Below are 26,711 nucleotides of genomic sequence, written 5' to 3' on the forward strand. Positions count from 1 at the left end.
AGAAATAAACAGAAAGGTGGAGAACAGGTTTATCCAAGTCTTCCCTAAATAGAACACATAAAAAATATGAAATAATATTTATGATTTGATTCTTCCTGTGCACTCTGGCTGTCTGATTTATAATTGTAACCCACATACAGAAAGTGACATAAGAAAAACAATTTTTAACTAGTTCCATCATCAATTACATGGACAGAAAATGCATGTAGAATATGCAACAGCTTATTCTAATGAAAGGGTTCTAGGAGCATTAAGTGGAGATCATGTCTTTAAAATATGTATCAGTACAGTTTGTTCTGATATAACCTAGAAGTTAATGCATGGAAGCCTTACCAGACCTACCTTGAAAATTTCATCCAGGCTCAGTGAATAAAACAGGATTTCAGCTCTTGCTTTCCATGTTGTGTTGATGTTTCTTAAGCTACTGAGGAAACTAGAGGGTATTTTCAGTCAGGTAATGGAAGAGGAGAAAAAAGGCCTTCTTTAGAACTTGTTATAGAATGAGGGTTTCAGAGAAAACCCTCATTTTTTTTTTTCATTTATCTCAGCCACCTCTAGTATCAGAGTTTACACCCTGTACACATACAACCTGGGTAGAACGGGACATATTCTACAGATCAATGCTTGGCTGAATGGCCAATGCTGCTGTTACATTTTCAACTTAGACAAAAACAGAATCTTCACGACAGAGCACAGACTTCTAGGAAGAAATGAAAGCCACATATTGGAAGGAGGCAACAGCATCTTTGCCAGCAAGCTACCAGCAATCACGAAGTCTTCAACCTACATTGATCAGGGGATGCAGACCAAAGCCCTCAGGTAAATGTGGGCATGGAGGTAAAAGCGTATGTGGCAGTGAAGGTAGCTCTTACACTACCCATGTAAACATAGGAACTAAAAGTAGTTGCAGAATTATGCCCTTACCAAAGTTACACATCACATTGTGGGACAGCCCACACAACTGCAAAGCTACATACGTGTAAATGGAGAAAAACTCTTAGCAAAGACAGGCAGGATGGAAGAGGAAGGGGCTGCTCTCTCTCTGCTTGGGAATGTGTCTGCATGTAGAGGGAGGCAGCTGAAAAAAAATGCACAGAGACCAGCTATGGGGGAGGTGGCAGGCCCAGGGAGACCTAGTGTGACAGGATTAGAAGAATGGGCCAACAAAGATGACATCATGGTTGGCAAATGCTGCAGACTGCATGATTAATAGGAGCAGGTAGCCAAAGGCTTCTTCAGACAACTGGAAGAAACTTCACAATTGCAGATGCTAAGGGATTTTGATTATTGATACCTGCTGAGCTCAATGCAAGAGGAAGGCCCCACATAGTCAGATTTCTGGAGACAGTAGAAGACTTTGACTGTTTTTAATAGAGCTGCTGGATGGGACAGTCAGAAGAGCTGGAGGATACCCAGGATTATCAGAGGACCTGATATTCACAAATAAAGAACTTCTCATGGATATGAAAGTCACAGAAGACTTGACAGCAGCAACCATGAGATGATGGAGTTTAAGGTTCTGAGAAAAGTGTGTAATGTAAACACAGAAACACAGCCCTGGACTTCACAAGAGAAAACTTCAGCCTGATTAGGAAACTGATAATCAAGTTCACAAACAGAGACCATCATGAGGGTTGGAGGAAAACAGGAGAGATGACTGTTTTTCGGGGATATCCTTCTCAAAGCATGAGAACATACAAAAATAGGAGCAGGCATGACAAAAAGTCAGCTTTCCTGAATTTCTGACTAAGCTTAAACACAAAAGGAAGAATATATAAATTTGAAGCAGAGAAAGAGAACTGAGTAGGAATACCAAAACACTGCCTGGTCATATACAGTGCATATTAGGAGAGTTAAAACTTGCTGGAGTTTAAATTGACAAGGAATAGAAAAAACAAAGAAATAGACTTCTACAAGTATGTCAGCAGAAAAAGAAAAGGAAATTGAAGACATTCTGCTGAATAGGCCAGATGACCCTGTAAGAAAGAACTTGGAAAAAGGTGAGGTATTCAATGCCTTCTTCACCTCAAACTTCACTGGCAAATCTTGTGTCTTGTAGACCCCTGCATCCAATGGTTGAGTCTTGGAGGAGAGAATTATGGTCCTCAGCAGAGAAGGACCAAATTAGAGACCACTTAGATAACATGATAAATGACCACTTACATAAACATAGATGAATTCCTGGGACTGGGTTTTCAAGAGTGTTGAGGGAGGAAGCCTACATCACAGAAAGGCTGCACTCTATCATCTTTGAAATTAATGGAAGGTGCTTCCCAATGACTGAAAATGGTTATGACCAACTTATGCAGAAAAGGAATAAGGAATATTCAGGATATTCAGGCTTCATGGGCTTTTTTCAGTCTTGGAAAATTAAGGAGCAAATACTCAAGAAAACTACTTCCAGAAATATGAATCTATGCTGGCTTGTCTCCAAGTGAACTGTGCTTTACGAAGGTGACTGACTTTTGCAATGAAATGACTGGCTTTGTGGAGGAACAGGAAAACCGTGATATCATTTTCCTCAACTTTAACAAGGGTTTCAACAAAGACTGCCATAGCATCCTTTGAAGTTATCTCTGGTTTTGAGCAGGAGATTGGTCTAAGTGACTTCCACAAGCCCCTTCAGCTGCTACTAAAATAGAAAAGTGTATCTGAACTGTACTTGCAAGATTCCTTATTAAAGGCATTTTCTACAGTCAGCGTTATGGTATTTAATTCCATCTACATGTCAAGATGACTTTATCTTATTTTAGCTGGTGCTAAATACTGACCACAACCTGTCTATTCTGGAACTTAATGTCATCATGCACTAAGAAAAAAAATAGTACAGCGATCATAATCTAAGTATTACTTATGCAAATTTAATATATCAGTTTCTTTCTTTAAATGGATCATGACAATGACAGTAACAAAGCCACTGAAAAGAAAAATAGCTTGGCACTCTGCAGGTTTTTTAGAGAAATGATTTTGCATTATGTAGCATTAATTGCAACAAAACATATATTTTGTGTAGCAGTAGCTCTTCAGCTTCTCACAGTAAACTGACAGGTATAAAAAATCATATTAACAAAAGAGACACAAAAACTTCCAACAGCTTTAAGAAATGTTTGAAAAATATTATTTTAAAAGTGCAACTACAGAAAACAAGCTTGCTACTGCAAAAACAGTGAAAGTGAAGCATAATAATATCCACAGTTAACCATATAGACAATTAATTATCAACAAAAAATGCTTCACTGTTGGCCAAAAGCTCCCATACATAGCCAGTATATTGCTACCCTTCAATCAAGACAAAAATTAAAACCTTGGTTGGAAGAGCCATTTTTTTTACTGTAGCCTCTGCTTCTGTAAAGCATGGGGAAACTGAATAGTTTCTGGTGGTTGCTCACTACTCTACAGATAAAAGACAATTTGTTATTGTCTACATGATTTTCAAGATGACGCTGGAATTGTATTTTAAAATGAGTACTACATGCATGTTGCTTGAATTTTGACAACATATAATCATTTACAACTGTTAATGCAAGTGTTAATTTGTAGAGACATCACTTTGCCTGACAAATTAAAAAATAAGAATAAATACCTGCTTCTAGCCAATTCTCCAGTTCACTTACTAGGTAAGATAGCAAAGAACAACACAGGTAAGTCACTATGTGATCTTGAAACTTGTACAAGACAACTGTTTAACCCCTTTCATGACAAATTGACAAAAGATACCTCTCTCTTATTTAGAGGAAATATTTCTATTTGTCAGTCCTGAATATATATGAAAACATCGGCTTATTGTTATCTCTGTAGCCTGTTACTGAAAGGAGTTGTTCATATAAGACTAGCTACAGATTGCCCTGCTGCAGCATTTAAGCCCTTTTAAAGATACCAAAGAAGTGACAGGGATAGTACAGCATAGAGCCAGACCAGGCCCTGCCTCACTGGGGCCACAGCAAGGCTGGGCTCCAGCTCCCCACAGCCCTGCCCTGCCCGGTCATGGCCCCTGCCCAACTGGGCCCATCTGCAGGCTCATGACCCTGCCCAGCCTTGGCCTGGTCCTGGCCCCATGGAGGTGCTCCTGGTGCCCCACTCCTGGTGCTTCGTTGGGATGTGCCTTGCCTGCCGGGCCCTGCCTGGCCCACCTGGGGACAACTTGTGCTCCAGGACCGGGGTAGCTGCCAGATCCCACAGAACCCCAACAAGCATCAACGATTTATCTATCACAGTCTTAAATGCAAAACACTGTAAAATATGTGGGAAAATTTGTCACAAAATGTTCTATGGAGGACCAATTATAACAATGTATTGATAAACTGATCAGAAATGTGGCTTGTCTAAAATACATTGTATCAAAAACTTAAGGGAAACATTTCAAATGTAGCAAAACTGTATCTCATATTTTGATTTCAAGGAACAAGTTTACCTTAATTTCATTACTAAGTCTCTTAAAAAATAAAAATAATCAAGTTTTCAAATACAACTGGCTTAAAAATTCACACAAAGCTTTCAGAGATCATTTGTAAAAGTGTTCAGAGATTCAGCAAGATGCACACGCATGCTCTGGAAGCCCAGTATAATCTAGACCTTTGATACCTATCTTAAAATCCATTTCAATTTCTACAAACTTGTTCAAAATTACTATCTCCATTACTACCACAAAGAGATCTGCAACAAAAATCACAGAATCCTAGAATTATTAGGGTTGGAAAAGACCTAAAAGATCATCTGGTCCAACCATAAACATAGAATCATAGAATCATAGAATATCCTGCATTGGAAGGGACCCATAAGGATCATTGAGTCCAGCTTCTGGCACCGCACAGGTCTACCCAAAATTTTAGACCATATCACTAAGTGCACAGCCCAAATGCTTCTTAAATTCAGACAGGCTTGGTGCAGTGACTACTTCCCTGGGGATCCTGTTCCAGCGTGCAATAACCCCCTCGGTGAAGAACCTCTTCCTGATATCTAGCCTAAACCTCCTTTGCCTCAGCTTGACACCATTCCCATGGGTCCTATCACTGGTGATTAAGGAGAATAGGTCGGTGCCTGCCCCTCCACTCCCCCTCGCAAGGAAGCTGTAGACTGCAATGAGGTCTCTTCTATCAGCCTCCTCTTCTTACAGTCTTAACAGGCTAAGTGACTTCAGCTGCTCCTCATATGTCTTCCTCTCTAGTCCCTTCACCATCTTTGTTGCCCTCCTCTGGGCACTCTCCAATAGTTTAATGTCCTTGTTGTACTGTGGTGCCCAGAACTGCACACAGTACTCGAGGTGAGGCTGCACCAGCGCAGAGTAGAGTGGGACAATCACTTCCCTTGACTGACTAGCGATGCCATGCTTGATACACCCCAGGTTGGCCCTCCTGGCTGCTAGGGCACAGTGCTGGCTCATATTCAATTTGCTGTCAACCACAACCCCTAGATGCCTCTCTGCATGGCTGCTCTCCAGCGTCGCTTCACCCAGTCTGTACGTATTGCCAAGGTTTCCCCGTCCCAGGTACAGGACCTGGAACTTGCTCTTGTTAAAATTCATGTGGTTGGTGATTGCCCAGCTCTCCAATCTGTCCAGATCTCTCTTCAAGGCCTTTCCACCCTCAGCCGTGTCTACAACTCCTCGAAGTTCGGTGTTGGCAAATTTGCTCAGAACACTTTCTAGTCCTACATCCAAATCATTTATAAAAACATTGAAGAGGACTGGCCCTAAAATGGAGCCTTGAGGGACCCACTAGTTACCATCCGCCAGCCAGATGTGGCCCTATTAACCACAACCCTTTGAGCTCTGCCCATCAGCCAATTGCTCACCCATGCAATGATGTTTTGGTTTAACTGTATGCTGGACATTTTGTCCAGTAGGATCCTATGGGAAACTGTCAAAAGCCTTGCTGAAGTCCAAAAAGATCACATCAGCTGGTTTCCCTTGGTCAACTGTATGGGTGATCTTATCATAAAAGGAAATCAAATTTGTTAGGCAGGATCTGCCCCTCAAGAACCCATGTTGGCTGGGACCAATGACTGCATTGTCCCCAGGTATGCTTCAATAACTTCAAGGATTATCTTCTCCATAATTTTACTAGGCACTGATGTGAGACTGACAGGCCTGTAATTGCTAGGGTCTTCTTTCTTGTCCTTCTTGAAAATTGGCACAACATTTACCAGCTTCCAGTCTACTGGGACCTCTCCAGATTCCCAAGACCACTGAAAAGTAACTGAGAGAGGTCCTGTGATGAAGTCAGCCAGTTCTTTAAGCACCCTGGGATGACTCCCATCTGGACCCATGGACTTGTATGGATCCAGGTGGAGTAGCAAATCCCTCACACTTTCAGGGTCGGTTGGGAGTTCATCATTCCCATCATCATGGTCCTCCAGCTCAGGCCACCCGAAGTCTCGAAGCCCATCAGCGCTGAAGACGGAGGCAAAGAAGGCATTAAATGTCTCTGCTTTGCCTATGTCCTTGTCTGTGAGGTGACCTTCCCCATCAAGTAGCGAACCTATGTTTTCTTTGGTCCTCTTTTTTCTGTTCACATATCTAAAAAAAAAACAACTTTTTATTGTCTGCCACAAACTTAACCAGCTTCAACACTAGTTGGGCTTTGGCCACATGAATTTTCTCCCTGCAAGCGTGAACAGTGTTCCTGTATTCCTTCCATGTTGCCTGACCCTCCTTCCAGCAGCCATATTTATTTATTTTTTTTTTCGCTTAAGCTCCAGTAGAAGATCCCTGGTCAGCCAGGCTGGCCTTCTGCTCTACCTGCCTGACTTCTAATATTTTGGAATTGCCTGATCCTGTGCTTTTAGGAGGCAGTGCTTAAAGACTGACCAGCACTGATGGACACCAATGCCTTCAAAAGCAGCTTCCCAGGGGACCTTGCTGACTAGTTCTCTGAGCAGCCTGAAGTCTGCTTTCCCCATATCCAGGGCTGCAGTTTTGGTGGCAGTTTTCCTCCTGTCGCCATAAATTCTAAACTCAACCACTTCATGGTCACTATGGCCAAGATGGCCACCAAGTGCCACATCCCCCACAAGACCCTCTCTGTTCTCCAGCAATGGATCTAGGAGGGCACCTTTCCTAGTTGGCTCCCTTAGCCCCTTAGCACCTGTACCAAGAATTTATCATCTAGGTGCTTTATGAACCTCCTGGACTTGCTCGTGTCAGCCGTGTGGTGATCCCAGTTGACGTCTGGCAAGTTGAAGTCCCCCATAAGGTCAAGGGGAGTTGATCTCGAAGCATTTCTTAGTTCTGCAAAAAATAATTCATCGGCGTTGTTGTCCTGGATGGGTGGTCTGTAATAGACTCCCACAATGACATCCCCTTTATTTGTTTGTCCCTTAATCCTTACCCAGAGGCTCTCAACTTTGCTGTCACCAACTTGAAGTTCCACACAGTCCAGCCCCTGCTTTGCGTACATTGCCACCTTCCCCCCCCCCCAACTCCACCTTGCCTGCCCTGCCTGTCCCTCCTGAGGAGCCTACAACCATCTATTGTGACACACCAGTCACAAGACTCATCCCACCAGGTTTCACTTATGCTGATGATGTAGCTGTGGGACTAAGCCAAGACGTCTAGCTCATCCATTTTATTCCTCATACTGCATGTGTTTGTGTAGAAGCACTTCAAATGTGCTTCCCTTCATGCAGCACCTTATGGAGCAGACCAAAGGATCTTACTAGCACACAGTCCCTCTGATTCTAGCGCACCATCCCTTAGCTCATCACCGGCATGCCTCGTTTTATCCCTTTCCCCCTTCGACTCTAATTTAAAGCCCTATCAGCCCTGCCAACTTCTGAGCAAAAATCCTTTTTCCCCTCTGAGAGAGGTGCCAGCAGGCGTGGCGTCATGTAGACCTTCCCATGATCAACAAACCCAAAGTTCTGCTGGTTGCACCAGTCCTAAAGCCACGTATTAATGTGACGAATCTGCTTGTTAACATTTATCCCCCCTACTGGAAGGACAGAGGCAAACACAGCCTGTGCCCCTGAACCTTTAAGTAGTCACCCTAAAGCCCCTTTTCATTGCTCTCGGACTTCTCATTGCTACTTTGTCATTATAAGCCTGAAAAAACAGTACCGGGTAGTAGTCGGTGGGCCGTACCAGGCGAGTGACTTTCTTAGCGAAGTCTCTCACCCGAGCCCCAGGGAGACAACAGATTTCCCTGTGGGTTAGGTCCGGTTGGCATATTGGGCCCTCTGTCCCTTTCAGAAGGGAGTCCCCCATGATGATAATCCTTCTTTCTTTCTTGACAGAAGATGTAGCGATGCAGGGGGTAACTGGGACAGGCTTTCATCTACATCATTGTTTTGACTGTCACGTTCTAGATCTTCATGTCTGTTACATAAGGGTAGATGGGAAGGTGAGTTGGTCAGGGACAGGGCTTGCCTACCACCCCAAACAGGAACCTGCCTCCATTCCCCCCAGTGGCCTAGGTCTCCTCCTACTGCCTGGCGGGATGAGGGAACTTTTGTCTTCTGTGTAGCAGGGGGCACCTGTGCAGGCTTCTGAGTCTGTCTCAAAGAGGGTAGACTACACTTCCACTGGTCAGTTTCCCTGACTCCCTGATGCTCCTGAGCCTGCTCACCTCCTCCCGAAGCTCAGCTACCTGGCTGAACAGCTCTTCAACCTGGGCACACCTCCCACAGGCGTACCCACTGCTGCTGCTGTCGGATACCGACAGAAGACTTGGGCACACCCTACAGCCCAAGACCTGGATGTCTGCGTGTTTCCCTGAGCCCTCTGTCTGAGTAGCCACATCAGTGACTGTGGCTGGAGAGGCTACAAGAGACGCAGAGACTATGGTTTTCTGCCTGGTGGATATCATGGTCGGGTCCTCGCAAGCATGTTACAAACACCGTTGGGAAAAGACTGCTGCACAAGAGTGGTGAGGGGCCCTCCCTGCTCATCCTGCCTGAGCAAACTGCCATGCCTCACCTTGTTTGCCTGTCCTGGTCACCTTGCTCCCCAGGGGCTGCCTTTGAACTTCGGGGGGGAGGGTGCTGCTGGCTCCACCCACGCCTCATCAGCCTCCCTCGCGAGGGCTACTGGGTCCCAGCGGCTTCCTCGGCTGCTTTGAGTGGCCTTGATGCTGAAAAAAAAAGCCCTGCCCGCCTCGATTCCCTGCTCCACTGCAGAACACGTCTGCCCTGGAGCTGATCACCTGCAACATGCAACATAAACAGCTGACACCCTACAAACAAAATATGAAATGTAATAAATTAACTAAAAATTATATTTAAATACATCAAAAGCTCAACTGTAAGCTTGGAGCTTCTTATAATTGATCATTATAGGTTAGGGAGAGGACAGCAGAAATGTACATTTGAGAGAAAAATACATAATACTGTAAGAGGAGTGTTGCTTCCCTAAAACAGAGAATAAAGCACTGCTATTGCAGGCTATCATATGGCCTAATTTTCATGTGTGTGATATCCCATTTCTATCCAAAGAGTTTTATTATTCTTCTCATACTGGCAGTTGAACTAAAAATAGGCATAACTTTTCCTAAAGCTTAAGAACATGTTTCTTCCCAAAACTTTTTAATCTTCTTACTGATCCACTTGGTAGGACCCAGAAATAGATTCAGAACTGGCATTTATCATATTGCTTATGTAATGTTATTTCCCCCCCATTCAGATTTCCACATAGTGCTTCCACCTCAGATTATTAGTGACTTCACATAGTTCTGTATTTACCTTTTTTAGCCCACTCCTTGCCTTAGTCAACAGAGAACTTTAATGCCTCATCAAAAACTCTGTGGCAGGAAGATACATTATATCTTATTGCTTGTTCATAGTGCCTCACCACTATATTCCTTGTCACCAGCTAAGGGAAACCACTGGGTTAACAGAACACTATTATATCATTTAGCACTTCTACATTCTACTGTCCAATTTAATAATCTTTCAGTTTATTTTGGTATCAGTCATTACATTATTGTCTGAGTGCCACTGAAAGATGACAACACCATGGAGGTATATAAGACTTAACACAGACTCCATAAAGATGAATTTTCCTACTGTGACAATTTTGATTTATTCAAGATTTTCCCCTCCCAGTCTGATCTGCAATCCTGAAATTGTATACGACCTCTGAATCTAAGTAACATTTTACTCCTCCCCCAGATTCAAAGCACTTTATATGATTCTACACTGACATTTTGTACAAGATATTGCCAACTAAGGTCTTTCAGAGTTTTTATTATTTATTTTTGAGGAAGGTATAAAAAGCTTTAGGAGAGGCAGAGCCATGGGAAAGCATCAGATAATTCTTCTCACTAGGAATACCCAAAACCTCGCTGAGACACTATTCTTCAATTCTTGCAAAGACCTGTAGCAGTTGCAAGCACATGCTTTGCTCAGCATGGCACAGATATTTCAGCTTTCAGAAAGAAACAACAAATTTCATTAACAGGAAAACCAGCAAACAATATGATGAAACATTTACTACAGAAGTGCCCAGTTCAGCATAGAAGAACTTACACAAATTACTCTATGTCAGGATAAGTTATGCGAGCTTCAGTTAGTATTTCATCATACTCCACTTGTATAGCTCAAAGTCAACAGGCCCATATGATCTTAATATGGTAAATTATGAAATACAAAATGAGTTGCAGATTTCAAAGTTCTTGCTAGGTGGGATTATGACCAGAATTCATGGAAACTAGCATCATCTTTTCTGGCTAGTTAATATTATCAATTCTTTGAAACATATTTTTTACCTTACTATCAGTGATCTTAGTTGCAAAACTTACAAATTGCATAATATGATAGTGTTTTATATAATGATATATAATATAATTAAATTTATAAAGCCATTTATTCATGAATGAAAGTAAACCAATGTAAAACACCACTTAAATCAAACAAGTGATAAATCTAAATGATTAATGGCTCAAGCCCTGTGTCCAACAATACATGTTGGAAGAGAGAATTAATACAAGAGACTTCAATAAAATGGAAAAGCCCATGATAGATAAAACATGTTTTTCAAAGGTGCTAAAAGAACATTCTTCATGGCAATTAGAATAGAAAGGTTCTAGCAGGTGAAAACTGGTTGTTTTTTTTAATGGTTGAGTTTTGAAGTGTGAAGCTCCCTGATGACTGGATGCGCATAATACTGTCAGTACCTCAGCTAGCAGGAAAACTCATATAGTAGGATCTCATATGAGTACAATTTAAGTACAATTACTGACACTTTGGATAAAAACAAGTCAATCAAAACAATTCTCTTCTGATGTCACCAGACATTAAGCACAAGGAGCCACCCCATGGGCTGCATTCCCATGCCTAGTTGTGAGAGAAGTGGCAGCTGTCTGGTGGCATAGAAATATTCAGGTCTTTTCCCAGAACAGACTTGTATTTTCACAGAAAAATCATCTTAGAGGGATCAGGTTTCAGACACACTTCCATTATGTTTGATGACAGTTATCTAATAGAAGATTAAAACAAAATAAAATTGTATTTTTGTTCCTCTTATTCTTTTGCCTCCTGACCAAATGAAATGTCACTGTAACTTGCATAGTCTATATTTAAAGAGAGTTTCTGTTGCTTGCAATAGGGTCTGTGAAGCACAACTGAAAGCAAAAGATACCACAGGACTAAGGTATAAAACAGCACACTGAAAAAGAGTATAGAGGGATGTTTAGATGTAGAGCTTAGGGATATGGTTTAGTGAGGACTGTTAGTGTTAGGTCAGAGATTGGACTCAATGATCTTGAGGTCTCTTCCAACCTAGAAATTCTGATTCTGTGATTCTGTGATAATGTGACAAAATTCAGTTTCTTTACTTTGTTCCCTGCTCCAAAATTACTTGGTTCAAATAATTCAGTTCATGCTTTATATGATATATCAAGATCCATTCTGACTAAAACTGAGGCTTGACCTGTAGAGTAGTTGAGTAGTTATCGTCCTTGACAAGATAAGAGATAGATTATTCCCTTTATAATTCCGTTTATTTAAAGCCTTTAACCTTGCAAGAATCAGACTTCTACCTCATCTCCATATAGGCTGACTTGCAGTCTGCCCTAAATCTCATCTCTAACTTGTCTGCATTCCAGGAAACAAACAAGCAAACAAAAAGAGAGTCAAAAGGTCCTGAAAAGCAAGAATCAGAAACCCCCAGTTCAGGCAATGCTGCACGGTGGAAAAGAGCAGTTTGAGTGAAACAAGCAAAATTAGAAGGACCACTTATTCCTGGGCCGGCGATGAGTTCTGCATTAAGTTCTCAGTATAAAACACACCTTGTCATGAAAACAAACAAACAAACAAACAAAAACAACAACAATTAATAGCAAAGTACTGCCTTTCCTAAAGTACAAATAAACTGCAAGGTATGATCTTGTCTTAAACGACTTCGCTGTCAATATACCAGCCAATGCAGCAGAGGAGACAAGGGAGCATACTGTATCAGAGCAATGTCTGGAGCTTCTTGTGCCCAAAAGAGAAGGAGGAGAGATTAAACCACATTCCTGCAAATCCATATGCATCAGAGAAAAACATTGTCGCCACCTTCACACAAAGGTAACAGAAATATTTGCTCTTTGTGAAAGAAAGCAGAGGATGAACTCCCTTAGAAGTACACCTTTTTTTTTTTTTTTTTCTTTTTTTTTTCTTTTTTTTTTTTCTTTTTTTTTTCTTTTTTTTTTTTTCTTTTTTTTTTCTTTTTCTTTTTTTTCTTTTTTTTTCTTTTTTCTTTTTCAGATAACAGAACTGAGAAAATTGATAAAGGCTTGCTTTTTGCTCTCTTAATGAACTGCTGAAAATAATGGCATCATATCACTGCTTTCTTGGAAGTATCTAAAAGGTATACACTGAATGTTAGAATTTGGGTTGATGTAATTCAAAAAAGACTGTGTTTTGTACGAAGACGTGTGTAAAAATGTATTGTTAAATTTTAACATGCTTTGACATAAATCTTACAGAAAAAAAAGTAGTGAAACCGACAGCTAAGACTGTCTTTGAACAAATCCTGACACACTCACTGTCTGAAGGTTTTTTTAAAAAAAAATTGCCTCCCAGTTATACTGCAAACAATAGGGGCTTGAAGTCAGGAAAGCTTTAAATCATTTTCACATAGTCTAAGCATGCACAACATGAAATATATTCAAATGTTCTTTTTCTGCTCTCAGAAATCACTTTGTCAAATGCTTCTGTTCTTAAATGTCTCTAATCATGAAGACTTCACGCTTCTCTATACAGACTATTTCATTGGTATCTATGCCATTATAAGTTTTTTAATAATATGTAACCCAACTTTTTCTCGCTATAAAGAAAGCACTTAATTCTTGCCCTGCTTGTCCTGGATATGGACAATATGTTATTCTCCCCCACTTGCAGGAACTTTAACTTCAAAGGAAGATTCCTCAGTCTTCATATGAGTCTCCTCATTTTCTCTTCTTTTGAATTTAAAGCCACTCAAAGGTTCTCTTGTAAGATGTGTTTTTTGTTTATTTTTGTTGTTGTTGTTTTTTGGCTGGTTGGTTGTTTTTTTAACCAATTAGAAATGTTATTCTTCTAGGGAAACTCCTCCTGTTTTTCTTGCAGTGTAATTTCCAAAACATTACAAAAAGATTAATGAAGCTGAACAGCGATAAAAGATTGTCTCACTAGCCCTATATAGACTCACAGAATAATTGAGGCTGAAAATACACCATCAAGTGTCTTCTTCAACATCCTGCTCACAGCAGGGTAAGCTGTGAGGTCGGGCCAGGCTGCTCAGGGCTTTTGCCAGTTCTGCCTCTCTGGGAGTGAGGGGAAATCTCTTCCAGCCATTGCTTTTCCCTTGTTCACCTATTCATTCATTTCATCACAGAAAGCAATCGGGTTGGTCAGACATTTATTCCTCTCGATAAATCTACGCTGGTTGTTCCCCATCACTACCATTTCCTTCACGTGCCCAGAACTGGCCTCCATGACTTTATGATTTTCCCCAGAAGCTAAAGAGCCACATCCATACCGTAGTTCCCCGTATCATCTTTTTGACATTTTTGACAATGTGTGAAAGCTTTGCTTTTCTCCATTCTTCAAATCGTAACCCAAACTGTACACCTTTCTATCCCAATGTGATTTTACGGTCATAAGCAGTTTGCAATCCCACCTTCTCTTCCCCCATTCCTCCTTGAGTAGTTACCTAGCCAGGTGTTCCCCGGTCTGCTTAGTGCTCAGTGATTTCTGTGCAAAGTGATTTCATTTGTCTCAGTTTTATCACACCATTTAGTGATTATTTTTCTGATTTTCATTGTTATTTTGAATACTGATGCTAGTCTCTTAAACACTCTTAATTCTCATCTGTTATGTAGATAGCAAATTTATCTATAAACCCCATGAACACTATGTATTTCTATTTGATCGCCCTTAGGGTTAATGATAATACTGAGTAGAGCTGGGTCTATGGCCAGAGCAAAGTCCTTATGACACACACTTCCACTCCAAATGTGAGCCATTTTGTCATTATGCAGAACAGTTCTGCATTCAGTTCTGTGCTCACTCTTTGTTGATCCATCTAGATCAAATGCAGATTAAAATAACATATGAAAGAGTATCCAAATCCTTATTTAATCAGTATTTATTACACTTACTATTTCTTCTCTATCTGTAAGACTACTGATTATTAGAGAGCTTTTACATAATTTATTCATGATCTGTGTATTTCTACCATAATTTATTTTTTAGCTCTCATTTTTAATTTTTAGAACTGAAAATGCTACAAGTTACTCATCAACAAGCTGGAGCCACTGTCTATTGTTATTGCAACACGTAACAGATCACATTGATTCCATCCATCTCTTTTACAACAGCAGCCTTAAAACACAGATTTTGGGTCCGCTTAGGTGATTGCCTAGAATATACAAGAAAGCAATTGAGGGATTTTGTTGTTGTTATTACTGCTTTTACACATCAGTGAATTTAGATTGCCTGGATTTTTAAATGCTCATTGTGAAACATGTTCAATAGGCCTATATTGCAATAAGAGGTAACTGAACTATCTTTCTGAAAGAGGGTGCATGTAACCTGTCCATAGCACTTCAATTTTTCATTGTTATTTTTTTTAGTGTTTTCAACAAATATATATTATATATTCATAAGTATAACATTTTGAGTCACTGCATTATACGATTACATGTTTTGATCTAAAAACTACCAAACTAATGCAACTCAACTATATTTTCATTGGACTTTCACATTCAAATGACTTATCCTGTCTTACTTCACCTAAAACTCACATAGACATCAGAAAAATATCTGTTTCCTCCAGGTGTAGTGAAAGTGAAAAATCCTAAACTGTTGCCATTGATTTTTAATCTACATTGATTAAAATTCCTTTATTTTAGGAATACAAGTCATGCACATTGTATGAAACGGGCTCTGTGGGCTTATTTCTTCTTCTAGTGAAATATTTTTTTGATAGATTTTACTTAGAAATATATTTCAGGAGACATATATACCTGATTTTGTACAATATGCATTTTATTTTACAGCATTTTTTACACATCTATTTTTTCCTCCATGAAGCTTGACTGAAATTTTTATACCACGTTTTATGGACCCAATAGTCTGTAACAATCTGAATTTCTTTAATAGCCCATCCTGGAAATGCATATTTAAGTAATTCTTAAAAGGATATAACGTGTTATAATTGAAAACCTCAGCTCTGTTCCCTCCAAAGCTCATACTTTTGTGAGTAATACCACTAAGCACTGTGAGATCGATGTCAGGCTTACCAACACAAATAAAGCTTCATAGAACCCGTGTGTGTATTACTGACGTCCATATCAGATAAATAAACACAGCCTTGGCCTACATGATCAAGCATACTCCCTAGGTAAGAAATATTCTGCAGTAAAAATAATAATAATAATAATAATAATAATAGTGATCTGGAAACACCTTTAAAGCAACCTTTATAGATTCTCACATACACAAAATAACAGGGTATTGACATACTCATACTACCCTTATAAGCCCTGCAAGGGTTATCCAGAAATATAGAACACATTGTGGCCCTCCATGGTCACAGAAGATCTGAACCTAAGAGCTGACAGCACAGAAGAGTAGGCAGAGATACATAAACTGATCTTGTCTTATTTTTGTGATTTACTATCCACTCTGAACAAGTTCCTTGTTTGCAGCATATGCAAACAGCATAGCAAAGTAATTTTACCAGACACATTATTCCTTTGCCACCTGGCAAACAAGGACATTTCAATAGCAAGGATGAAGAAAACTGCATCAGTACAGCTCCTGATTAACGACAGTCCTCTTGGAGAGGCAAAAATTGTGTGTGTGAAACATATACAGAAATACCATTTTATTCCTGATTGCATTTGTCTACATTTAGGAATAAGACTGGGAAGAACCTGTGCTAATTTTGACTGCACCAAGTGTTGAGTAAAGCAAGTGTTACAAATTGAAAAATTTCTAAGTCAATTCCACTAGCTCTTTTAACACGTTTGCAAGATGCTGGGCTTGATATTTTGGCTCTTAGGATGGATCCCATATTTTTATCCTCTAAATCTCACTGGTTTGTAGGTTCCTCTTCTCCATTTCCTTATTCTTAAAGTATGCTTGCTGCAATGAGCAGGATGAAAGGCGATACTCACCTAATGCAGTACAGTACCATGAGAAGGACACTAAGTAAGAATTTGAAGAGGAATTGTTGTGACAGCCCAGTTGCCCCATTGCAAATAAATCATCTCATCAAAACTAATTAGTTTTGCACAGTACTCTATTGGTAAGATAGCATAAATTGCTTCCAAGTGCAACGGCTCATGACTCTCTGTAAACCACTTTCTGAAATAGTTACATCCTTACAAAGATTTTACTTTTCTAGTCCTATTTTTATCTGATAGATTTTTCTGCTTTGCCCTACCCACTCATCCTGGTATTTAAAGACACAAGCATGTTTCAAACACACTCAAAATATCAAGAATCATTAGTAGCATGAACACATTTAAGCAATTATTTATTACTAATAACAAACAAAAATAAAACTTTTTTTTTGTGACTTCAGCCTTCCTTCTGAAAAAAAAAAACACCAACCAAACCAAACCAAAACAAAACAAACAAACAAACAAAAAAAAACAGCTCCAGAACATACTATTTTCCTTGCAAATTTTTATAAGCAATTTCTTTAAGAAGCTATTCCATTTAAGGTGGTATTGCACCATCAATTTGCCATTTTCTACTATTATTTGTTTGAGTTGAATACATATGTTTCATGGGTATAGTTTAATTTAGTTCTTTAAATAAAAAATTAAACTCATTAAAAAGAATTTTAATTTCCAGTAAAGCAAAGTTGGAACTTTTTTTAAGAACTTGATTTTCTTGGATTAGTTTTAGAGTTGACAGCAGTCATAATTCAATCAAATGCAGGCTTTGAAACTTGAATTGTTGTTCAATCAGCTTGTTAGAAAGGGTAAAAACTGACCCTCAGATTATTATTGTCTTTTAAAGCTATCTCAAATTGGCACTAAAATTTGAAGAATCCCAAATTAGTGCCTAGTTTTGAAAGGTGTATGTGTGTGTGCATGAGCTAATTACAAAAATCTCACTTAGCTGTGCAGCTGTAACCAGCACCTGATCACCTTGTTTACTTAATTAAAATAGCACGTAAAAATTTAATCTGTGACATATGTACATCATACCTCTTACAATTTATAGAAGACTATATTAAAAATATTGAAAAGACATTCACATTAGCAAAATTAACATTCCTAAATAAATGAAACACTTTTTGCCCATTCACTGAATAACCAGCTGTTTTCTTCACTTTTACTTTAATGGTTTTCATGAATAATGAGTCTTTAGCCAGTAATTCATTCCAGAATTCACAAATGCAGTAACATGTGTTTTATGAGGATGAAAAACTGTGTATTTGGCTCACATTTATGGTATGAAAAAAGAACACTGAAGTGAAAGAAATCATCTTCAAGTTTACTTGAAATTATAAGAAGAAAAAGGTCTGTGTACAAATAGTATCCAAGCCCAGTATTTAGTTTTGTAGCATCTGAATCATAGCAGGTGTACAAGCACATTTTCTCCTTGCGTCCTCTGTTGTATTGGCTAGATTTCTATAGAGACCAACATCCCAATGGGCTACTAAAAATTAAATGAACTTTCATATATTCAAAATAAGCAGAGACAGCAAAATGGTCAAATTAGAAGTGAAATCACCACAGAAAAAGCAAGACATTTCAATAATATCCAGCAAGACATTTCAAGTAAAATCATCATGAGATAATCAGAGGATACAGCTATCCTGAAAAGATAACAGAAAGTCTTGCCTGAGGCCTGTAAAACTTTACAGTATTGTTTTAAGCAGATATCAAATGGTCTGGCCTCAAGCAGCTGAAAAAAAAATATATATATATATTTTCACGATTATGATCTCCTGTCAGTACTTAGGAAGGCCTCTTTGTAAAAGACTCCCTATAAAGAATGACTGAATATAAATATTACAACATCATGACCATCATGTCTGTTTGAATCTGTAGACAATCCCAAGATATGAATTACCTTTTATTTGTAGTGTCACACCATTTATTAAAAAATAATAATAATCTAGGAGAAAAGTATGGTGATCACAATATAGATCAACTCTTTCATTTAAAGATGCTGTATGACAGTGGTAATGACACGCCTAAAGAACAAAGTGAAAATATATGTTTTTGAAGAACACGTCTCTGGAATACCATTCCTCAACATTAGAGCAGTTCTATAGAAATATCCATTCAACTTTAAAGCTGATTAATAAATATTAAATTATTTCATGAGTGGGTATTTAACAGTAAATAGAAGGCTGGAAGAGTAGTGTCTCCCACCTCATCATAACAGAATAGCTGCTTCAGCAACACAGTCCTTCTCAGGATAGTGGCCTTTTCATCTGCTTGCCTGATGTCATTAGAAATATTTTGCTGAATTACAAAGGGACAGGCAACAAAGCAAATGAGTGAAATAAGTAAAGCATTAAATTCGCACAAAGTTCACGTATAATTAATCATGCTAGCTACCAAAGTAAAGTCAGTGTTTATATTGCAACTCTCATAGTAGTCTTCAGACCTGCCTGTTCTGACATAGATATCTATTGTTGCTTGTTTAAAAAGTTGATGAATTCTACTGATGTTCAAAAATTAGATTACTCTTAAGGGCCAAAGTCACATGTTCAAAGCACTGAACCATGAGAACAGCACTGGAAAATATGAAGTTAAACCAAGGATTAATTTGGTTTACAGTGCAGACCTATACAATGGACTCAAATATTTGGAGGTTTCAAAGTTATCTTTCTAAGACAGAAAAAAATAGACAAAAGGTTTTCCATAACTATTCTCAAAGACTTAGCATGCCTCCTTTTAGCATCTCTTTCTTTAAAGCTATAATTCATAGGTCCCAAAGCAGTGATGCTTAGACTGCTTAGACACCCCTTTCCAATTCCATCATTAAAAAATAGATTCCTAGAGTCTGTAGTGTGACTGCACGATCTGAAATCTGAAAGGTAAGGTCTTTAAGCAGTTGTATTTTGGAGTAATAATGGGATAGACTTGAAAATAAAAGAAACAGTTTTCTAAATCATTTATACCTCATACAATACATGCCTGACCTTCCCTAAAAACATGTAAGAGCCTGAAATAAATGACAGACTAAATATTTGTAGTCAAGGGAATGCAAGAAACTCCAAAAAACAGAGGCTTATTATTATTATTATATTAGGCTTTCTGAAAAAAAACTGCAAAAGAGAACAAGAAACAACAATGGTTCCAAAATATATCAATTAGTTGGAACTGAGAAGACAGTTTCATTGAGGATAACAACAGCATGATTTGGGCTGAGGTATGTAAATATACCAGCAGATAATGTTACACTGCCTACTAGCCAAATGTCATATACAAGTCATTCAACTCACAAGCAAGTTAATAAAAATTGGTGTCCCCCAAATCCTTTCAGACTGCTCAGAATTGATAACTTCTCTCCATGCATTATTCTCCCACCATCTTTGCATATACACTGTATAGTTTTGTCTAGGCTACATTATGTGATAACTTATGAGAAATCTTACAAACTGTATGGTAGATTATATCTACTCTTTTACTAACCAACAGTGCAATTACCCTGTTGTAAAAGAATACATTTTGTTATAGACAAATCCATATTTAATATTGCTCTTTCTTTTATGCCTCCTAGATTGTTTATTTTTTCCCTAGAATTACTGTTAAGGTGATTAATTTATAATTCTTCATTTCTTTACTTTTTGCACTCTGTTCTTGCTATATTTGCTGTTCTAAAATTTCTGGTACTTCATCCATCTTGCTCATGTTCTATGAAACAGCCCTGAGATATATTTGAGATATTATGTTTGAGAAAGATTCAGTTGGTTTGGTAAGTAACCTGGGATAAGTTTCATCACATTCTAACTACATGAAAATAAATTGTTTAGATAAGTGAGCTATATAATCTGAGATCTCATACCATTGTCACTGGTATTAACTGATGTTCACCTAATTACAGATGAAGAAAAAAGCTGAAAGAAACAAAAACCATAAACACTTCTGATGACATGTTTTCTTCTCCTCAGTACTTTCTTCTTACTATTAAAATACTTATCAAAAGCACTACTGATTCTTCTGACTCCTTACATTTATCTTCCTTAGGATCTTATCAATGATCTGAGCTCAGTGAAATCTGCTTCCACAGAGTAGATTGTTTTACCATTGCTGTTTTCCTTCTCCTGAATCCTATGGCTTCATAAACAGCCTCACCCAAGTTGTCCTCCATTCGCATGCATCTCAGATCCTCTCCATTAGTTTGGATCAAACCTACAAGAAACTTACCTTTTGCTTTGCCATCTGTATCAAAAGCTGAGCATTATCATTGTCACTTATGCAGTACACTACCCTACTGAACAGTGTTTTCCTGTATTGCATTCCCCAGAAATATATAGTAGTCATATATCACAAAAAGAATAGTTTAGATAATACTTTAGATAATACCATGAGTTGCTTGCAGAAAGTCCTGATTCTCTGATTTTCCTGGTTTGCTGGTCTATGAAGGAAGCTCCACATCATGATATTGCCCAGACTCTTCTCCCTTTCAAAGATTTTTAGATTCCTTCAGGCCCTCTAAAATCAGGGATTCTGAATGTGGAAGTATTCAGTATTTAAGCTATTTTGAATACCTTAGTGGGTAAGTTGGAAGTTATTAGAAGTTAGAATTTACACAATAAAAAGGACATAAAACTACTAGAGAGTGTCCAAACGAAGGCTGTTATGTATGAGGAACAAATGAGGTCCCTTGGTTTGTTCAGCCCAGAGCAGAGCAGACAGAAGGGAAGCCTCATGGTGGCCTTCAGCTCCCTCATGAGGGGAGCGGAGAGGCAGGTGCTGAGCTCTGCTCTCTGGGGACAGTGACAGGACCCGAGGGAACGGCATGGAGCTGGGACAGGGGAGGGTCAGGCTGGGTGTTAGGAAAAGGTTCTGCACCCAGAGGGTGGTTGGGCATTGGGACAGGCTCCCCAGGGAAGTGGTCAGAGCACCAAGCCTGACAGAGTTCAGGAAGCATTTGGAAAACGCTCTCAGACACGTGGTCTGAATTTTGGGTGGTCCTGGACCAGAAGTTGAACCAGATGATCCTTGGGGGTCCTTTCCAACTAAAGATATTCCATGATTCTATTCACAGGGAAACTGCCAATTTACATGTCATAATTTAGATTACAAAGATTCTATGTTTTCTTCTTGTGTAAAAGGGAAAAATTACACTCTTGAGACAAATATTTCCAAAGCATGTAGATAAATTCAAGTTTTACAGTGCTTATTTAACAGACTGAATGCACAGTCTTTTTTTTTCATAATCACAGAATAACAGAAAAGTTTGGGTTGAAAGGGACCTTAAAGACCACTGAATTCCAACCCCCCTGCAGGGCAGGGACACCTCCCGCCAGACCAGGCTGCCCAAAGCCCCATCCAACCTGGGATTTCCAGGGATTGGGAATTCACAGCTTCTCTGGGCAGCCTGTGCCAGTGCCTCACCACCCCCTGAGTCAAGAACTTCTTCCAAATATTTAATCTAAACCTACCTTTTTCTAGTTTAAAGCCAATCCCTCTTGTCCTATGTCTACCCTTCCTGAAAAAGAATCCCTCCCAAGCTTTCCTGTAGGCCCCCTTTAGGTACTGGCAGGCCAATATAAGGTCTCCCTGGAGCCTTCTCTTCTCCAGCCCTATCTCCCTCAGCCTTTCCACATAAGAGTGGTGCTCCAGCCCTGTCATCTTTGCATCTCTCCTCTGGACTTGCTCCAACAGGTCCATGGTCATGACAATATTCTTTAATGGCAATGAACAATTGATTCAAAAACTCATCGTATTTTAAAAAGAAGATGAAGTAAAACAAGACAAAGTTCAAGACTCCACATATTTATAATGGGAAAAGGAAAGGGTTTTTTCTGAGTTGTGTCTATTAAGCAAAGTTTTGAAATACAATCATTAATATTAATGTTAATACCAAATCAGGGCTTAGAAGCAAACTATCACCTTTCTTAGAAATGAACAAAAGCTCATCCAAGAATTTTTCTTTCCTTCTTTTGTGGGAAATGTCAAGTATTAATTTAATAGAAGGAATTCTTTCAAAGTCAGTTTTAAGATTGGCTTTTCTCCCTCCCCAAAAGGTAGGTGCCACTGTTAATTGAGAGAAGTTTTTTAAGAAGTTGACACCCTTTATCCCTGAGCAAAGATTACATGCACAGTAAGTTGTAATCCTTGGCTTTGCAGTATCAGTTTATGAGGTTAAAAAGATGAATGTTCATTGCTTTTAATCCTTACAATGATTCACGAGGCTCTGTGTATCATTTCCCCAGAGCATCTACAACTGAACGGTTGTTCTGCCTGCTGCTTAAATTACAGAGACATCTGCAAAGTAAATTATGGATTGTTGTCCCACAACTAAGCTGCCTCTTCATCTCTCTGTAGCATTTCTTTGAAAACAAGAAAAGGTATTTCTTTTTCCTTGTTTATCACTTTTGTTTTGCCAGACTGGGTGATACTATGATGACCTGGATTACTGCCTGCCATGCATGCTTTCAAACAACATGTTCAGCTGCAAAAACCCACAGTGAAAAGGAAGGGAGAGTATAGACTTGTGAGGGACGGAACAGACAGCTGAATAATGCTAATTTTGTGTGCTGAGCTCTTCAGGGTTCACAGATCTAGGGCTGATTTTCCTCATCTTAACAGAAATCTATGTAGCTAAAAAAATACTTGAACACTTAAACTCATTGTGAATGGGGTGAGTATATAACTTTCTATTTCTCTAATACTGTCTTATTACAAGTTCATTAATATACTGATTTCTGCATCTCTACTTATATGCGTATATATTGATATAAACATATCAAATCCATATAAGCTTACCTAACCCATAAGAGAAGCTGAGCTCTTGTGTGGTATAGAAGTACATTTCAGCATCTAAAATAGCAGTGGAATTTTTGGAGTTTACATCATAACAGTGAGAATTAGATCCCTTAACCTGCTCAGAATTTTAAGCCAAATTTTTAACTATGCACCTAATTTTACAATCTTGTATTTTAAAAACAAAGCATGCCAAGCTCCCCTTCTGTCTGCACACTGGTGTTCTTAGAAGGTGTTCTACAAGTGTTGATCTTATCAAGTTTCAGATTAAACTTAATGGAATTATTGCTCTCTAATTGAAATACTTGCTCTCTAATACCTGTCTCATTACCTGTTTACTTGAATGCCTGGAAAAAATACACAGTTTTGACTAAATCTATGTGTCAATAAATAAATAAATAAAGGTAAAGTGCATGGCAAGGTATCATTCAAAAAACATTTAAGAAAGCAGAAGTTGTATGTTTTTGTGACATTAGCATCCAATACTCCTTTGGCTAAATTCCAGTGAGCCTAGTCAAGATAACAAGTGCTGATAGTGTTGACATCCCAGAAGCTCTTTTTACACATTTGGCAGAGATAAAATCTCAGTTTCCTAACTCCTTTCAACTATGTCATATGCACACAGCTTGGAAAGAGGAGATACATAACTGAAAATTATATTATTTATCCTAAATACAACCAGTAAAGACAGGCCTGCCTGACTCAAAAACTAGGAGCCAAACACTTCCAACATTGTATGTATAGTTTTCATTAGAATTTCATGGCAGAATACATCTCTAACTTTTAAGTATTTACATAAGATACATCACTCAATTACCCAAATGAAGCCATGCATAAAAGTGAATCTGTCTTCAGCATCAGCAACACAACATCATTGGGCAGGTTAAATGTGCGCTACACATTGAAATTAAGGATTACATAAAATGGAATTCAGGCAGGACAATTTCTTACTATAAGAAAATATAAATACATTTTTTTAACAAGCACAATATATTCAAAATTTTATTTTAAATTCCACTGAAATTAAACATTGGTGAGCCCCAAACTACTCTCTATAGCCGTTTGCCTTTTCTGTATAACTTCATAACAGGACAATCAACATTCAGATCTTCCTCCCTCTACGTCTGCCTGCACATGAGTGTTCATAAGCAAGCATTCAACAAAGTCGTAATATAGAAGCTTTTACTGAATTTAATCATTCCATGTCACCATGTCAATTGTCTTCTCCAGCATACAATGCTTTACAGACCAAAACTGTGTCCTGGTTTCAGTTAGAACAGAGTTAATTTGCTTCCTAGTAGCTGGTAGAATGCTATGTTTTGGCTGATAACACCCTGATGTTTTAATTATTGCAGAGCAGTGCTTACACCAAGCCAAGGATGTCTCAACTTCTTGCTCTGTCCTGCCAATGGGCAGGCTGGGGATGCAGCAAGAGCTGGGAGGGGACAGACCCAGGACAGGTGACCCAAACTAGCCAAAGGGGTATTCCATACCATCTGACGTCATGCTAAACAATATATAGGGGTGGCTAGCCAGGGAAGGGGGGCTGGACTGCTCGGGGTTAGGCTGGGCATCGGTCAGTGGGTGGTGAGCAATTGCTTTGTGCATCACTTGTTTGTACACATTATTAGTAGTAGTACTATTATCATCATTGTATTATTATTATTATTGTTATTATTATTTTCCTGTCTTACTAAACTGTCTTTATCTCAACTCACGGACTTCACTTTCCATTTCTCTCCCCCGTCCCAGAGAGGGAGGGGGGAGGGTGAGCGAACGGCTGTGCGGTATTTAGCTGCCGGACGGGTTAAACCACGACAAACTGTTAAATTAAAATAAAAAACCTGTCATCTTCTGAAGGATGTTTCAAACTTATTTAGGCTCTTAGCTCAAAATACAACACAATTAACTTCACAAAATTAGAAATTTAGTATCTGCCTCTTTTATTATTATTAATAATTTATTTTTAATATGGACAAAATACAACCAGTGTTTCATCATCCCCATCATTGGATTCTTGTCAAGAGTATAGTAAAACCAGTTTATAGTAGATTCCATAAGCAACAACTGAAGTAGACAATGGCACATTAATAAACATGAGGAAGCCTATGACATTGTCTTTTTTCCCCTGGGTAAGAGGTTCTGTTAAGGTATGCCTTTGAAATGAGACAAATACCATTTGACAAAAATAGCACCCTGCAATTACAAGAAGAAAGCATTGTAAAAATAAAGCTCAAAGAGAAAATGGATTTCCATCCTTTAAGAGGTGCAATATAGACTGTAAATGTACTTTTATTTTCTCCAATCTGCATGTAAATTGAAATAGCCTGAAAAAGGTATCATACAGAACAGGCATTTGTAAATAGTTGGTCAATATTACTGCAAGCCCTGGATTGCATCAAGTATTTTTGTTGAGATATTCAATGAAGACACTAGATTCCTGGATTTCTCCATCCCAGTTTCTTGGTCCTAAAACTAATTTATGTTTATTACATAAGTAGCAAAATAAAAAATAAATAAATAATAATAATAATAAAACAACTAAAAAGTGAGAACTGAATCCATTATATCTTACAGGATGAGTTGACTGCAATTATGACAAGTTTCTTGAAGATAATGAAGAAAAACAGAGTGCTTAAAAAGTCTACCTCTGAATAAGATGCCACATCTTCCAAGATCTTGCAGAAGTGATGGGTTCAGACCTTCACTGGCCTCCTTCACTACAATTCTCAACTTACTGGGTCACTACAGTCTGCAAAACATATAAAAATAAATTGTCATTGTCAACAGCTGTTTCTCAAGAGCATCCAAACCAAACCAAACCAACCAACCAGAAAACAAAACAAGACAAACAAACAACAACAAAAAACAACAGAGAATGCATTATTAAGGAACCCAGTCTAGCATAAAAAAATGAGCAAGTCACCAAACATCACTTTTTCTGTGCCTTTTAAGTGAACATGGCAAGGCAAGGAGCAGGACAGACACCCCTTGAATGGATGGCTCCTGTTGACCAAACATTGAGCAGAACGAAACTGCTCACATTCCTTATAGCTGCCTAAAACCTGTGAGATTTTTACTGACAGTAGGCATTACTGCAGAACATCCTATTATGGGTGTGATTTGTATGCATTGCCATGACTGGGTTCCCTTTGTGTCAGCTATCATTCAACACAGTGGGAAAATAAACACGCAATGATTTCATTGAAAAGGATGGAGGAGTGATAACATGAGATAGTGGCATTGCATATAATGTTTTGCTCTTTTCACAGTGGTTTTGCAGCCAATTTTGTCACTACCCTAATGGCTCAAATCAGTTTCATATATGGTGGGATGTTTACTTTT

At 38.7% G+C, this 26,711-nt stretch overlaps 1 protein-coding gene across 4 annotated transcripts in view; it reads right to left on the reverse strand.

Moving 5' to 3' along the window:
- The window catches only part of CDH12 (cadherin 12), a 588,550-nt gene that overhangs the window by 376,156 nt on the left and 185,683 nt on the right, over positions 1-26,711 (reverse strand). For all 4 annotated transcript variants that reach the window (XM_084508734.1, XM_084508730.1, XM_084508731.1 and 1 more), the window contains exon 2: positions 26,015-26,118. The gene's annotated coding sequence lies outside the window, so the exon portion shown is untranslated. The remainder of the gene's footprint in view (positions 1-26,014; positions 26,119-26,711) is intronic.

Source organism: Aythya ferina, assembly GCF_964211825.1.
Source record: "Aythya ferina genome assembly, chromosome: 2".
Lineage (NCBI taxonomy): Eukaryota > Metazoa > Chordata > Aves > Anseriformes > Anatidae > Aythya > Aythya ferina.